At 40.5% G+C, this 14,290-nt stretch overlaps 1 non-coding gene across 1 annotated transcript; it reads left to right on the forward strand.

Annotated features, from left to right (window-relative positions):
* The first annotated feature begins 10,954 nt into the window (after nt 1-10,954).
* Nucleotides 10,955-11,060, forward strand: LOC120265989. Its single transcript, XR_005537833.1, has one exon. It is a non-coding gene; the product is annotated as a small nucleolar RNA R71 (small nucleolar RNA).
* The last annotated feature ends 3,230 nt before the right edge of the window (nt 11,061-14,290 follow it).

A 14,290-nucleotide genomic window follows, 5' to 3' on the forward strand; every position in this document is an offset into this window, starting at 1 on the left:
GTAGAGGCAAAGAAGACAGAACTTGAAAAGAGCACGGAGTGCTTTAATACCGTAACCTAACATTGGAGATCCTCATTACATTTGAGATGGATAAAGGGTTTGTCAACTAGCATCTGGCTGATCGGGTCCAGTTTCAACTCTATAGTGCCCTCCATCACATGAGTTATACTAAGTTTGTGATTTGTTTGGTCTATATGACTCCAATTTTATTTAGAGATCCAAGTATAAGATATTGCTCATCTCTCATCCATTTGGGGGGGTCTCAGAAGAGTTGCTTGTCCTAGATCAGCACCGACTCTATCTTCAACTGCCGTGGGTCGAAGGCCATCTCATTCTATTCTGCCCCTTTTGAGATATGTATACATTCTCCTTAGCAGATCACTCATTAAGCGGGGAGACAACACTGGTGTGGTCAATAGCCAAGATTTCCTGTATCTCCTCAGTGTGAAATATGGATTCTCGCTCAACCTTGGGTATACCATCACAGATTCTTTACATGACCATGAAATGAATCCCTGAGTTGAAGTTATTTTCACGGGGTCCCTACATCACCTGACTAGTCTGGGGATGGGCCTTTTACAGGGGACAATGAGGATAATGATGGTTGGGGGTTTTACGCCTAATACTATTGCAACCCTACTTGCTATGGTGATGTTTGTGCTCAACTCGGACCTTCCGTGGAACCACTTATTGTGACATTGGCTCCACTATTCTCGAGCTGCCTGCTTACTCAACCATCCCCTAAGGCTACTTCATCCTCCCTCAATACTTTTCCTTTGTCTCCAGTCCTTGCCTCTTCTAGCCATACTGCACCACCACCTCACTCTCTTTTTAGAGGGTTCATTGTAAATGAGTTTATTGGATGATGTATGACCTAGGACAATTTATTATATTGAGTTAGGAATTTCTAGTTTATGGGGACACTAGTGTAAGTGTGATTTCTTTGGACTTCAATTGGTTTCACCTAGCATCTTGGAAACCCCAATCTATTTATCACCATAACCTGATTGTATAGCCATTTATACCTTAGGAAAGACACAAACTACCTGACTCTTTTAGTAAAAAGACAAGTTTTCAAATAGTCTAAAAATAAAATAGAATTCATTAGTGAATTCACTACCAGGAAAATAGTGCAAAAGATGGTAGAAAGAGCTATCATTTATGAAGAGTGAAATGCCATTCTCAAGTAGTCAGATCCTAGGCATTAAAAGTATAAATGTGATGACCTACGGAGAGAAACGACTACATCAAGAGTGTTTGAAGCTACTACCCTATGTAATAAGTTCTAGGAGTTACTCTTTTGGAGAATAAGGTCATGGGGTTTAGTTGATTATGGGCATTCATGGGGTACATGGATAGGGTTGGCACACACTCATGAGGGGAAGTACAATTCTTAGGTGAAACTTATCATTTTGTACTTTCGGCGCATACACTCATCACTAGACCCTCTAATGCATTAGAGACGCCTGTGTGTTCTGAGATTAGAATTCATGCACTTATCTCTTTCCTATTCTCCGCATTGTTGCTAGAGGATAATTAAAAGATAAAGTGTGGTAGTATTTGATGAGTGCATATTATACACATGGTTTACATATGTTTTGACATGAATTTTTTTGTTAACACACCTTTTACGAGTGAGTACCGCAAGTGCATGGGTTGTCGAAGTAATAAAGTACCCTGGTGAGTGGGTAGTCGTATCCACAGGGAATAATGCTCAGAAACACAAGTATTGCTACTTAGCTATAGTGAAAATGATTAAAGAGTGATGTGAACAATATCAATAAAAATAGAAATAAAGTAAAGAAGAAAGAGACGCAATAGAATAATAGGAGAGGCAATCGATATTAAATGGGGCACCAGAATATTGCTCACCCTAGGACTATTGTTTTAAGTACAAGACCAATCATTATGTCACCTAACTGATGTCTAATGAGTCATGGAAATCCTAAGACACACGGTCCCAAACCTAAGGTCAACCGTGACTAACCCTCACACTATGTCCCAGCGGAAAGGGATACTCTTAATGCCTAACACTGTATGTAGTTGCATGAAGATTTGGGGATTCCAAGTGATAAACCCTATTCCCTAATATAGATCTAACCCTTTGGTCTAGACGAAAGACCCCTAGTCACAATTAAGCCCCAGCACTAATGATTACTTCAACACTTCACTCTATTGCTTGCGCAACTAAGCCCCAATGGAGTTTGTTTCTTAGCACTTCACTCTATTGTGACCGCAAAGAACTCTTGGAACGTGGAGGTAGGATAAATCACATCGGAAGGGAAAGGCAATGTTCCGCTACCTCTTGACTCACCCTCTCGATCCTCTCCAACCTAGCTTTGTCTAACCCTTATGGTGTGTCACTTATCCACAAGGATTACCAAGATAGATTCTCAACCCTAGTGTCACTCTAAGGGAAAATCAATTCATCAAGCATTCAAGGTTGGAACTCAATTAAAAACATCAATTAAAGAAACATAATGAGTGATCAATGAAACAAAATTATCCTAGGGTTTACAAGTATAAGCACCTACTAGGGGATTAGCTCTCAATGGAGTAGGATACAATCAACAATGAAATCGAATGTAAAAGCATGCAATCCATAAGAAAAACCCCTCGTAGTCCGTATCGATGGTCTTGTGGAGTTGCCTCATCTTCTCCAAGGGTTCCCTCATCAAGCCTAGGGTACACCTCGCCAAATCTATACCGACGAAAGCTCCCTCAATAACTATCTCCCAAAGGAATGTGATGTCGAAGGCCATAGAACCACTCTAAAGACCTAGCCAAAGAATCTCCAAACCCTAGTCGTGAGCGCCTCCAAATATGGGGAAAAGATGAGAGAAGGATTGGAGAAAAGATCTCCAAAATGTCTGAAATCGCGGCTTAAATAGGGCTGGAATTGGGCATTCATATGGGCGTGTGGAATTTCTACACGCCCATGTGAATTTTTCAGGACACTAATTTTCTGTGAGCTATGAACAGTAATTGCCACATTGATTTGATATAGTAGACTGCTACAATATTCCCCTAAAATACTTCCCCAATCCACACTTTTCATTGAGGCCACATGAACGGGCACACATCCATGAGGTAGATCGCTTCACGTCTTCAATAAAAACACATTGACAAAGATCTTGCTAATTTTGCACAAGTTGGAACACATGAGTGTGACTACCTTTGTGCCCCTCCAAATTGTATATTCGCTCGAGCATAATGGAGGTTGGCACACACTCGCATATCTTTGCTCACAAATTGTATCTTTCACGTTTGTTTACTCCAAGACGTCATTAATAAATGCATCCACGATCTACTTTTGGTTCATTTTCTTCCACAATTGCCTTCACAACCCTTCATGCACAAAAGAACACAAATACACATGAATAAGTTATAAAATCTGAGAAAAGTAATGCTCAATGTAAGAAAAGAATATTTCGCATTACTAAAACACAAGCAATTATCAAACTCCCCCAGACTTAAGCTTTTGCTTGTCCTCAAGCAAAAATAAAACATTCAAGAATATAGAAGGAAAATTGAAAGTGCTTGGACTTAGGTTCATCATAAGCATGCAAGAGAAGCATTCTACAAGTAGGGAAAAATTTCAACACTGAATAAGAAAAATCAATGCTCTAGCTAAAAACTTTGAATAAAAAAGGACAACAACCCAATATCGTGTAAGTGTGTGTAAACTCACTCAAGTCAACCCAACGTATACTTGACATGTGCCCGAATTATGTATGAACCGCAAGTACATGGGTGTCAAAGTAATAAAATTCCCGGTGAGTCAGGTAGTCGAATCCATAGGGAATAGGGTTACTAGTACTAACTTCTTCTCTGCTATCTAGCCTAATTATAAATGGAATGATGTGGTGACCTAATGTGTGAAAAAATGAATACCAGATATGAATATGCAGGGGTAAAATAAAGGGAGATGTCAATCAGTAAAAATGGGGTATTCGGGTAATGCTCCCCTTAGGATTCAGGTATTAGGTACCGGATATGCAAAGTGTTTCTATAATGAGTAAGTTAAGTCGTTAAAATCTAAATATAATCAGATCCGGCCTCCAGATCACCGATACTAGTCCCCTACGAAGTCCCAGTGGAGGAATCGCTCAATCTCAACACCTCACACCACATATGATCGCAAAGCACTTTAGGGATTCCAAAGGGTGTATCCGATTCCTAAAGATGGATCCAACCCTAAGTTCCCGGTGAAGGATCCCTAACCTCCTACAAGGTCCTGGTGGAGAAATCTATCAATCTCACGCCTCACACAAAATATGGTTGCATAGAGTCTAGGGAATACGGAGATAGAATACACCAATCGGAGAGGAAAGGGGACGCTCTACTATCTCATGACTCACCCTCTCAACCCTCTTCAATCTTGAGGTTCTAACCCTAATAGATACCTCTCTCTCACCAAGGCAACAAGTCATGCAAACCAAATAACCATAGGATTAATAAGGCAAGCAAGCATTGGACAATCAAGATTAAAACTTAATCAAACTTGGATTAAATAGAAACACAAAGCAAATTCACCAAAGATGAGAATCCTAGGGTTCATAAGCCCAAATACCCTCTAGGGTTTTAGCTCTCCATGGAGCAACATACAAAACACACCATCAATGAATGAAAGTACATAAAAACCATAGATATAAACCCCCTTATATATGAATTGATGGCCTTGATGGAGAGCTTTGACGTCTTGAAGTACCCACTCCGAAGCTAGGTTCACCGGTGGCTTCCTTGATGATATGACGGAGGAGGAATCGATCAAAGTTGGTGACAAAGTGCATCCAAAGCTGCAAAGACCTCGTCTCCAAATCCTAGTCGTCTCACCCTTCAAGAGCCGCATAAAAGATGTCAAAAAATAGGGCAAAACGACTATTTATAAGCCTAAACCCGCACCTGTCACATGCCCCCATGCACCTATGTTGATTTTCCATGCACCCGCGTGGGCTACAGGAATATCGACGCGGGCGCATGAACAGTAATTTTGCTATAGTACTGTTATAGCAAAATTGCTACAGTGTTTTGCTACAGTATTTATCACAAACGTGGTCCAAACATTCTCCTCTTGAGGCCACATGGTCGGGCACACGATCATGTTCTAGGCTATAAGGCTTTTCTTCATCGATGAGTCTTTGAGAGACCTCGCAGTCTTCACAAAGAGAAGGAACATGAAGATGTGACTGCCTTTGTGCCCTTCCAACCAATGAATTAACTTGAATCTCCTTGGAAGTTGGCACACATCTTCACATTTATGAACTCCTCTCATGTCTTGGTCTTTGAATTGCACAAGAACTCTTAACAATGTGCCTTTATAGCCTATCTTGACTCCCTTTTAATCCTTCAAGACATTCACAACCTAATTTCACAAAAGATCACCAAAAACACAATATGAGACATAAACCATGGTAAAAATGATGCTCAATGCATGAAAAATACATATAAAAATATGTTTACTCAAGCACTTATCAATACTCCTCAAAGTTCTAAGTAAGAGAGACTTATTTATGTATAAAAAACAAAGAAAAGTTAGTAGCTTCATGCATCCTCTAAGGTAGCCCTTTCGTAAGTAGCCGCTAAGGTGGCTTTCACACTTTAGAGGTGGTAGCTCTTTCTACTGGGCTAGTAGCTTTCACTCATCCCATGAGATAGCTCTTTCTCTCACTAGGGCATAATTAGTATCTGACTTATGAGAGTAGCTTCATACTTCATAGGTAGTAGCTCTTTCCACCCCCAATGCACAAACAAACAAACATATCTATTTTTTTTATTTTCTTTTTCTTTCTTTATAATTTTATTTTTATTATTTTCAAAGAGATTAAAACAAGAAACAAACTAAAACAGTCCCTTAAACGTTGAACTTGAGTTTCTACAAGGTTTAATGAGTGAGTAGTGCAACAAAGTGTCAATTGGGCAAAACTTCCTAAATATTCAAGTAAAACTAGAGCATGACAACATTCAATGTTAAAAATTCTCCTAAACTTAAGAATACAACCATTGCAACTAAGGTGAACTGCTATTGGCTACATGAGCATGAACAATGAAGCATAAGCATAGAACATGTGTAATGTGAACCTCCCCTCCCTCCCCCCACCCTCACACTTAAGATGTACATTGTCCTGAATGTATAGATGCAAGTACAAATAAGATATAAAGCAATCAAAACACATATGCGGAGATGGGCAATTGAAACAATTCTCCCTTGAACTCCTAATGGTACACTCGATGAATCTATATTCAGTGAGTGTTGAGTTCTAATGGATTATGAAGCACACATGGCCATGTGAATATCACATTGACCATGCCAATTACTAAAACTTAAATTCTAGACTCACAAGACCATTTGCATGTATACACAAGGGGGTTTAGTGAAGCTCAATAAAAACAAAATAAAATTGAGTCTATAAAGATAAAAAAATGAAATATAACTCAAAAAACTAAAAATAAAAGATAAACTCAGAAGGAGAATCCTTTCTGAGTAGTACAAGTCCAAAATAAAATGCAGAAATAAAATATGAAAAATAAGAACAACTAAAGATAAAGACGCCTTAAGCGTTGGTGTCTTGCTCGGTCGTCTCTACTGCTGCTGCTAGATCAACTGATGCTGGTGGTGGTGATGATGGTGGTGCTGGGGATACCTAAGGAGTGCGGGGTCTCATCATGAATGGTGAGGTCATGTCTCTCTTAAGTAATCTGCTGTAGGATATCAAGATGTGCCATCATCTCAGTGTGGTTCACTGCCTATATCTTGCGAACCTCAGCTAAGTCCCACTGTAATATCCGTACAGCTCCCTTAAGCCTCTCAAAGCGATCATAGGCTCGAGAAGGAGAAAAGATCTGCACTGGTGGTGGCTTCTATGCTACATGGGGTGTATCGGTCTCCATATGCTTTGGCTGCGGCTCCTGTACAGGCTAAAACCCCTCTGCTGCATCTGTCTCCCCCTCAGTTATCTCTAGTGGGGGCATGATCAACACATAGACTACATCTCGGTATCTACGGATCATCCCTATGAGTCTCATTATCTTTAGGCCGAGGGGTGATGGTACAATTATCTTTTCAACTCTTCTGATCGCGTCTAGTAAACCCATCTTGATGATGAGTCTGGTGATGTACGAGCTTGAGAAAAGGACGTCGACTCCCGCATACTACCCCTAGTGCCTCAAGTACTCTACTACAATGTGCCCAAGGTGAATTGGCTTACTCTGCCTTATTGAGTACAAGTACAACAGCTCTTGATAGCTCAACACCCCTGTACTGTCACCTTGACCATTTACTGATCGGCTAAGAATGGCGTGGATGTAGCGGTAAGCCGGCCGGGAGAGGCATATCGCCTTAGAGACTCTTGACTCGTACTATCTCTATCCGCACAGTGCTCTGTATGCTCGCTTAGGTGTCAAACTGCTATGGTAATCTGTTGGCAGCTGAGCATACTCCTCTGTATCAGTGAAAGCATCATCATATAGTCCAAGCCGGACCAAGAACTAGGTGACACTCATGCTGTGGTGCTGTCCAAATGCTCTGAACTATATAGTATCGATGCTCGAGAAACAACTGTATGAGCAATCGAACTCGAACGAAGAAAGCACCTCTAAAGTAAGCATACGGGTCGCTGGCTCTCTCATAGACAATAATCTCCTCCAGCTACTAACTGAGAGGAGCTCATCAACTTCCTCAGCCACATCATCTCCTCTTTGGATCTCTCTTAGTGCACTCAAATTTGGGAATCGTGACTGCCCAAACTTGAGCTTCGATAGATGCTCAAAGCGAACCAGGTGTTCGGGGATCACAAATTCCAACTGCTCTGGCTTAGGAGAAGACTCTTGTGGATGCTTGTCGGCCAGTTTTGTTTGTCCTGGGTGCCATATCTGCAAGAATTGAAAAAAAATCGATCAAGTAAACTAAAGAAATCAATACTACAGAAATCTCATGGTCGTGTGGAATTTTCACACGCCCATGTGGATCGACGAGGTGTGAAAATCGCACGGCCACTATGCAAGACTCGTGAAAATCCATCATAAATTTGTTCTAAAATCACTCTAAAACATGCACCATTCATTTATTTATGAAAATTGAAACAACATTCACCAGTTTAAGTTTAATAAATCAAGATTGGTGAAGAAAAGAGGAAAAAGGGCTTATCGACGAAATGAGAGTATAAAACCTTGAATACGGCCAGAAAGCACTAAAAACCTCTATAAATCAATGGTGAAGGGTCAAGAGAGTGAAAGATGCATTCTCTGAGTGTTTGGGAGTGAAAAGATGAAGAGATACGAGTAGATTTTAACAAAAAGCCACGCCTCTTGGCGTTCTGTGCATCCACACGGGCGTGTGGAAATTATCCACGCCCGTGTGACTCCACAGGGGAGCATCACAGGGGAAGACACATGCCCCTGTGTGCTCTCGGGATAGCTCAAGTTGGCTATGAATGCATCCACAAGGGCGTGTGGAAATTCCCCACGCCAGTGTACCAAACCCACAAGGGCACCCACATGCCCCTGTGGCTCTTCTGTCCTTCCGATAGAAATGGCTAAGTATTCCACAAGCCCCTATGGAAATTCCACACGGGCGTGTGGATGCTCACAGGTGTACTCACAAGGGCACTCACACACCCCTATGTGCTCTTGGGAAAGAAGAGAAGTCACTGCAAAGTTTCACACGGGCGTGTGAAAATTACCCACACCCGTGTGTAGTTAATAGGGTCATCCACAGGGGCTTTCACACGCCCCTGTATCTTCTTGGGATGGAGTTTGAGAACTCTGTAGAGGAATACACGCCCGTGTAAAAATTACCCACGGGCGTGTGATCGTCACAAGGCCATTCACAGGGGCAGACACACACCTCTGTGTCTTCTCAGGATGAGCTTTGAACAAAAACACACGCCCGTGTGGAAATTCGACATGACCATGTGTCTTCTCTGGATGACTTAGAAAAAATTACAGACTCTGAAGAAAATTTCTGCATACTTATACACACACAGAGCCTACATATACTATAAAAAATAGACTAGAGAATAATGGAAAACATGCTCAAACGACCAAGAAACTTCGCCAATCACAGTTAGGCACACTAAAACACCAACAATCCACAAGAAAAACATAGCGATAGCATGTAAAAGTCAAGACGCCAACACTCAAGCTCTTATTCATGCAAGTACTAAACTAAAAATCTAGCAAAACAGTAAAGACTTGGGTTGCCTCCCAAGATGCGCTTGTTTAACGTCACTAAGCTTGACGTACCTAAGCTTACCTCACAGGGGCTCATAGATGAAAGTTGCCCTCTTTCCTACAACTTGAAAGCATGATGCACATAATTGCTTCAAAGTAGAGGGAGAGTTATCGAGCTTGTTACCACACAAGGGTCCGTCACACTTACTCTGTGCTTGCACATCTCTATTAGCCTTGGGTATCTTCTTGTGATGTCTTCTTGCTAGCTTCATCTTTTGGACCATCCTCTTCATGATCCCCGGAGTAGGTTGCACCTTGTCCTATAAACAAAGTGTCACAACTTCTTCATTCTTCACCTCTTGATCTAGCAATCCCTCAAACAGGTCTGGACACATCATTTCCTGCACATATTCATCAATTAGTTCATCAGTAGTATCGAGAAAATACAATATATCATCAAAGTCAAGGGAATGCCGCATGGCATCGGAGAGTCAGTATGTCAACTTGTCATCACCAACTCGTAATGTCAACTCCCCACCATCCATGTCAATGAGAGCCTTGGAATTGTGCAAAAATGGCCTCCCAAGTATTAATTGAACCTGAGCATCCTCGTCAACATCCAACACTACAAAATCTGTTGGAAATATATATTTATCAACTTTTACAAGTACACCACCGAACATGAAACATCTAAGATCATAGATGCACTCTCCTCCAACTTCCTCTTGTTGGTCAAGAGGTCCTTGAGAAACTTTACATAGCGAGGCATTTGAGACAACGCCTCTACAAATGGGATGTTGATGTGAAACTGCTTGAATAGACCCAAGAACATCTTGTATTGCTCATCATTTTGGTCATTCTTTAATCTTGAAAGGGTAAGGGATTCTCGGCTTGTAAGGTGGGGGTGCCACCTCCTTCTCTTTGTTGGCTCTCTCCTCAACCTCTACGACCATGAGTGACTCAACATTGATCTTTTCTCACTAGGGAGCCCACCCTCAACTTGATGACCATATCTCAAAATGATCACCTTCACATGCTCTCTTAGATTGGTCTCCGTGTTGCTAGGCAAACTCCCTTGAGGTCTTTCCGAGAGTGACTTCGCAATTTGTCCCACTTGGTTCTCCAAGTTGTGTAATGAAGCGGTGTGGTTGCGAAGTGTGGCTTCAACTGATTGAAATCTTATACCTGATGATGAAATGAACTTGTTCAAAGCCTTTTCTAAGTCTGTCATCTGGTTTTCCAACCTTGAAACTCTATTCTCCATGTTTGGGGCTTGTTGTAAGGGTTGAAAACCCGGTGGTGCCATAGTCTTCTGTTACCCTTGATAACTCCATAAAAGTTTTGGGTGGGTCCTCCACTCCGGATTGTAGGTATTGCTATACAGATTTCCTTAACCTCTCATTGCATTACCTACAAAATTAACCTATTCCACAGAAGTAGTACCACCAATCGAAATAGGGCAATTAGATGGCTCATGTTTTCCCCCACATCCATTACAACTCATCACGGCCAGCACTTTAGGAGAAGTTAGAGTATTTAACTTCTTGCTCAATGACTTAACCTGGGCCGCTAATGATGTGACTACATCGATCTCATGAAGTCTGGCTGCCTTCTTCTATCCTGTGTGTTCTAATGATAATTGTTTATAGACATTACTTTGATGAGATGTTGGGCTTAGTCGGGGTTCTTGCTTCCTAAGGTACCTCCTTCTATAGCATCAAGTAACTACTTCGTGCTTGGGTTCAAACTACTATAAAAAGTTTGAATAATCATCCACTCGACGAACCCATGTTGAGGACATTTCCACGGGAGCTCCTTGACCCATTCCATGTCTCAAAAAGAGACTCCAATTTTGTTTGCAAAAATGAAGATATCTCATTCCTAAGCCTTGCAGATTTTTTGGGAGGGAAATATCGGCCAATAAAAGCTTCTACCATCTCCTCCCATGTAGTGATCGATGCTCTAGGTAATGAATGTAGCCATTACTTTGCTCTTCCTTTCAAGGAAAATGGGAAGGCCCTCAACTTGAGAGCATCATCCACGACACCATCAATCTTGAGCATGTCGCACACTTCCAAAAAGTTCTCAATAAGATTGTTTGGATCCTCATCGGCCAAACCATTAAACTGTGCTGGCTGCTTTAACTTCTAGATGAATCATGGCTTAAGCTCAAAACACTGAGCTGTAATCGGTGGCCGCACAATACTAGACTGCGTGCCAAGAACTGCGGGTCTGGTATAATCTGAGAGTGTCCTCTGCTGCTTATTCTGTTCTGCCATATTATTAGTCCCTTCACCTTCTATCTTAGCTTGATTTGACTGTTCTTGTATAGTTTCCTTTCCCCTTCTATGGATTCTCCTACCAATGTCTGGATTACCTTTATCCAATGTCGAATGGTTTCCTCGGGTCATAACATGGAGCTACAACTAAAGAAAGAAAAACAAATTAGAAAGATGGAAGAATAAAAAAGTGTGAAATAGAACAAGTGATGAATTGCTAAAATAGAAAAGTGCAAAATGCTTCCAAAATGCCTATTCTCTCTCAACGGCGCCAAAAATGTTGACACACCCCTTGCGAGTGCGTACCGCAAGTGCACAGGTTGTCAAAGTACGAAAGTACCCTGGTGAATGGGTAGTCGTATCCATAGGGAATAGTACTCAGAAACACAAGTATTGCTAGTTAGCTGTAGTGAAGATGATTAATGAGTAATGTGAACAATATCAATACAAATAGAAAGAACGTAAAGAAGAAAGAGACGCAATAGAATAATAGGAGAGGCAATCGATATAAAATGGGGTACCCGGACATTGTTTTGCCCTAGGACTATTGTTTCAAGTGCAAGACCAATTATTATGTCTCCTAACTGATATCTAGTGAGTCACGGAAATCCTAAGACACACGGTCCCAAACCTAAGGTCAACCGTGACTAACCCTCACACTATGCCCGGTGGAAAGGGATACTCTCGACGCCTTACACCATGTGTAGTTGCATGAAGGTTTGGGGTATTCGAAGTGATAAACCCTATTCCCTAATATAGATCTAACCTTTTGGTCCAGGGAAAAGACCCCTAGTCACAATTAAGCCCAGCACAAAGGATTACTTCAACACTTAACTTTGTTATTCGCACAACTAAGCCCCAGTGGAGTTTGTTTCTTAGCACTTTACTCTATTATGACTGCAAAGAACTCATGGAACGTGGAGGTAGGATAAATCACATTAGAAGGGAAAGGGGATGTTCCGCTACCTCTCGACTCATCCTCTCAACCCTCTCCAATCTAGCTTTGTCTAACCCTTATGGTGTGTCACTCATCCACAAGAATTATCAAAGATAGATTCTCAATCCTAGTGTCACTCTAAGGGAAAGTCAATTCATTAAGCATTCAAGGTTGGAACTCAATTAAAAACATTAAATAAAGAAATGTAATGAGAGATCAATGAAACAAAATTATCCTTGGGTTTACAAGTCCAAGCACGCACTAGGGGTTTAGGTCTCCATGGAGCAGGATACAATCAACAATGAAATCAAATGTAAAAGCATACAATCTATAAGAAAAACCCCCTTGTAGTCCGTATTGATGGTCTTGTGGAGTTGCCTCGTGTTCTCCAAGGGTTCCCTCGTCAAGCCTAGGGCACACCTCACCAAATCTATGTCGATGAAAGCTCCCCCAATAACTATCTTCCGAAGGAACGCGATGTCGAAGGGCGTAGAACCACTCCAAAGACCTAGCCAAAACCTCTCCAAACCCTAGCCATAAGCTCCTCCAAAGATGGGGAAAAGATGAGAGAAGGATTAGAAAAAGAAAATATAAATTAAACCAAAACTCATAACCTAATCATAGTTGAAACCAAATATAATGAAGTAGAAAAAGAAGAATAGTAATTCTATCATCCCTGCTGACCTTGAGATTGGGATTTCAGGGGAAGACTATCCCTTAAGAGAATGACGGTGAGATTTCCCACGATGAGAAAAAAAAAGGAAATAGCATGGTTGATCCAACTAGAGAGAAAGGCACACACATAGACCAGTGAGTTCCTTGAAGAGGGAGATGGTGACAAGATTAAATTGAGAAAAGGAGAATGACAATGATAGAAAGAGTTTTAAAAAGTATTTTTGAGGAGGGTTATATGAGAAAGAGGTTTTTTCTGAAAGTTTAAGAGAGATCTATAGCGACAAATTTTCAAATATGGCATTAACTTTTAGCTTTTTATGATGCATGCTTGAGATTGATGGAGTTCATTGTTTGGGAATTAGAGCATTAGGAACTTTGACATAAAGCTACATTTTTTTAATCCTCTAAGAATTTTAGTCTCTAATAATCCATATTCCTTGTAATGCACAAGGTGATGAATATTCAAGTAGGTATCATATGCTAAAAAGATATATCTATATGAAGAAATGGACCTTCACAATAATTATCTTAGAAAAGGAAAACAAAAAAAATATCTTGTCATTACTAGGCCCACAATAAGACCAAAAAAAAATTAAGCCCTCAATGTCAAGACACTCTGGACAACCAAGAACATTGACATGTCCCAACACATGATGCATCCCAAATTTATCAATGTTTAGAATATTTTATTATTAAAGTAATAATAGTAGATAATGGTACTTCATTCATTATTCACTCATAATTACTTGATGTTGTTGCATTACTATGAAAAGTCTTGGGAGTTAGGATACACATTAATTATATGATTATGTGGAGTAGCATTAGGCAAAAAATGACTAATTCCACATATAAAACAGATATACCACTAAATATTTTGGGTTAGCCTACACCATCTTCCATACAATAAGAATCGATCTATTGATGTGTGAAGCTACTACCATTTTTTTTAATTTTTATTGCTTTATGTAGATAAATAAGTCACTTATACTTAGAACTTTGAGGAGTATACCTTGGGTTAACTTGAGTGAGTTTACACACACTTACATGATTTCGGATTTGTTGTCCTTTTTGATTCGAGTTTTTAGCTAGAGCATTGATTTTTCATTTTTAATGTTGAAATTTCCCTTACTTGTAGAATGCTCCCTTTGTTTGTTTTGGTGAACCTAAGGCCAAGCACTTCCATATTTCTTTCATCTATACTTCAATGTTTTAATTTTTTGCTTGAGGA

Source organism: Dioscorea cayenensis, chromosome 7 (assembly GCF_009730915.1).
Source record: "Dioscorea cayenensis subsp. rotundata cultivar TDr96_F1 chromosome 7, TDr96_F1_v2_PseudoChromosome.rev07_lg8_w22 25.fasta, whole genome shotgun sequence".
Classification (NCBI taxonomy): Eukaryota; Viridiplantae; Streptophyta; class Magnoliopsida; order Dioscoreales; family Dioscoreaceae; genus Dioscorea; species Dioscorea cayenensis.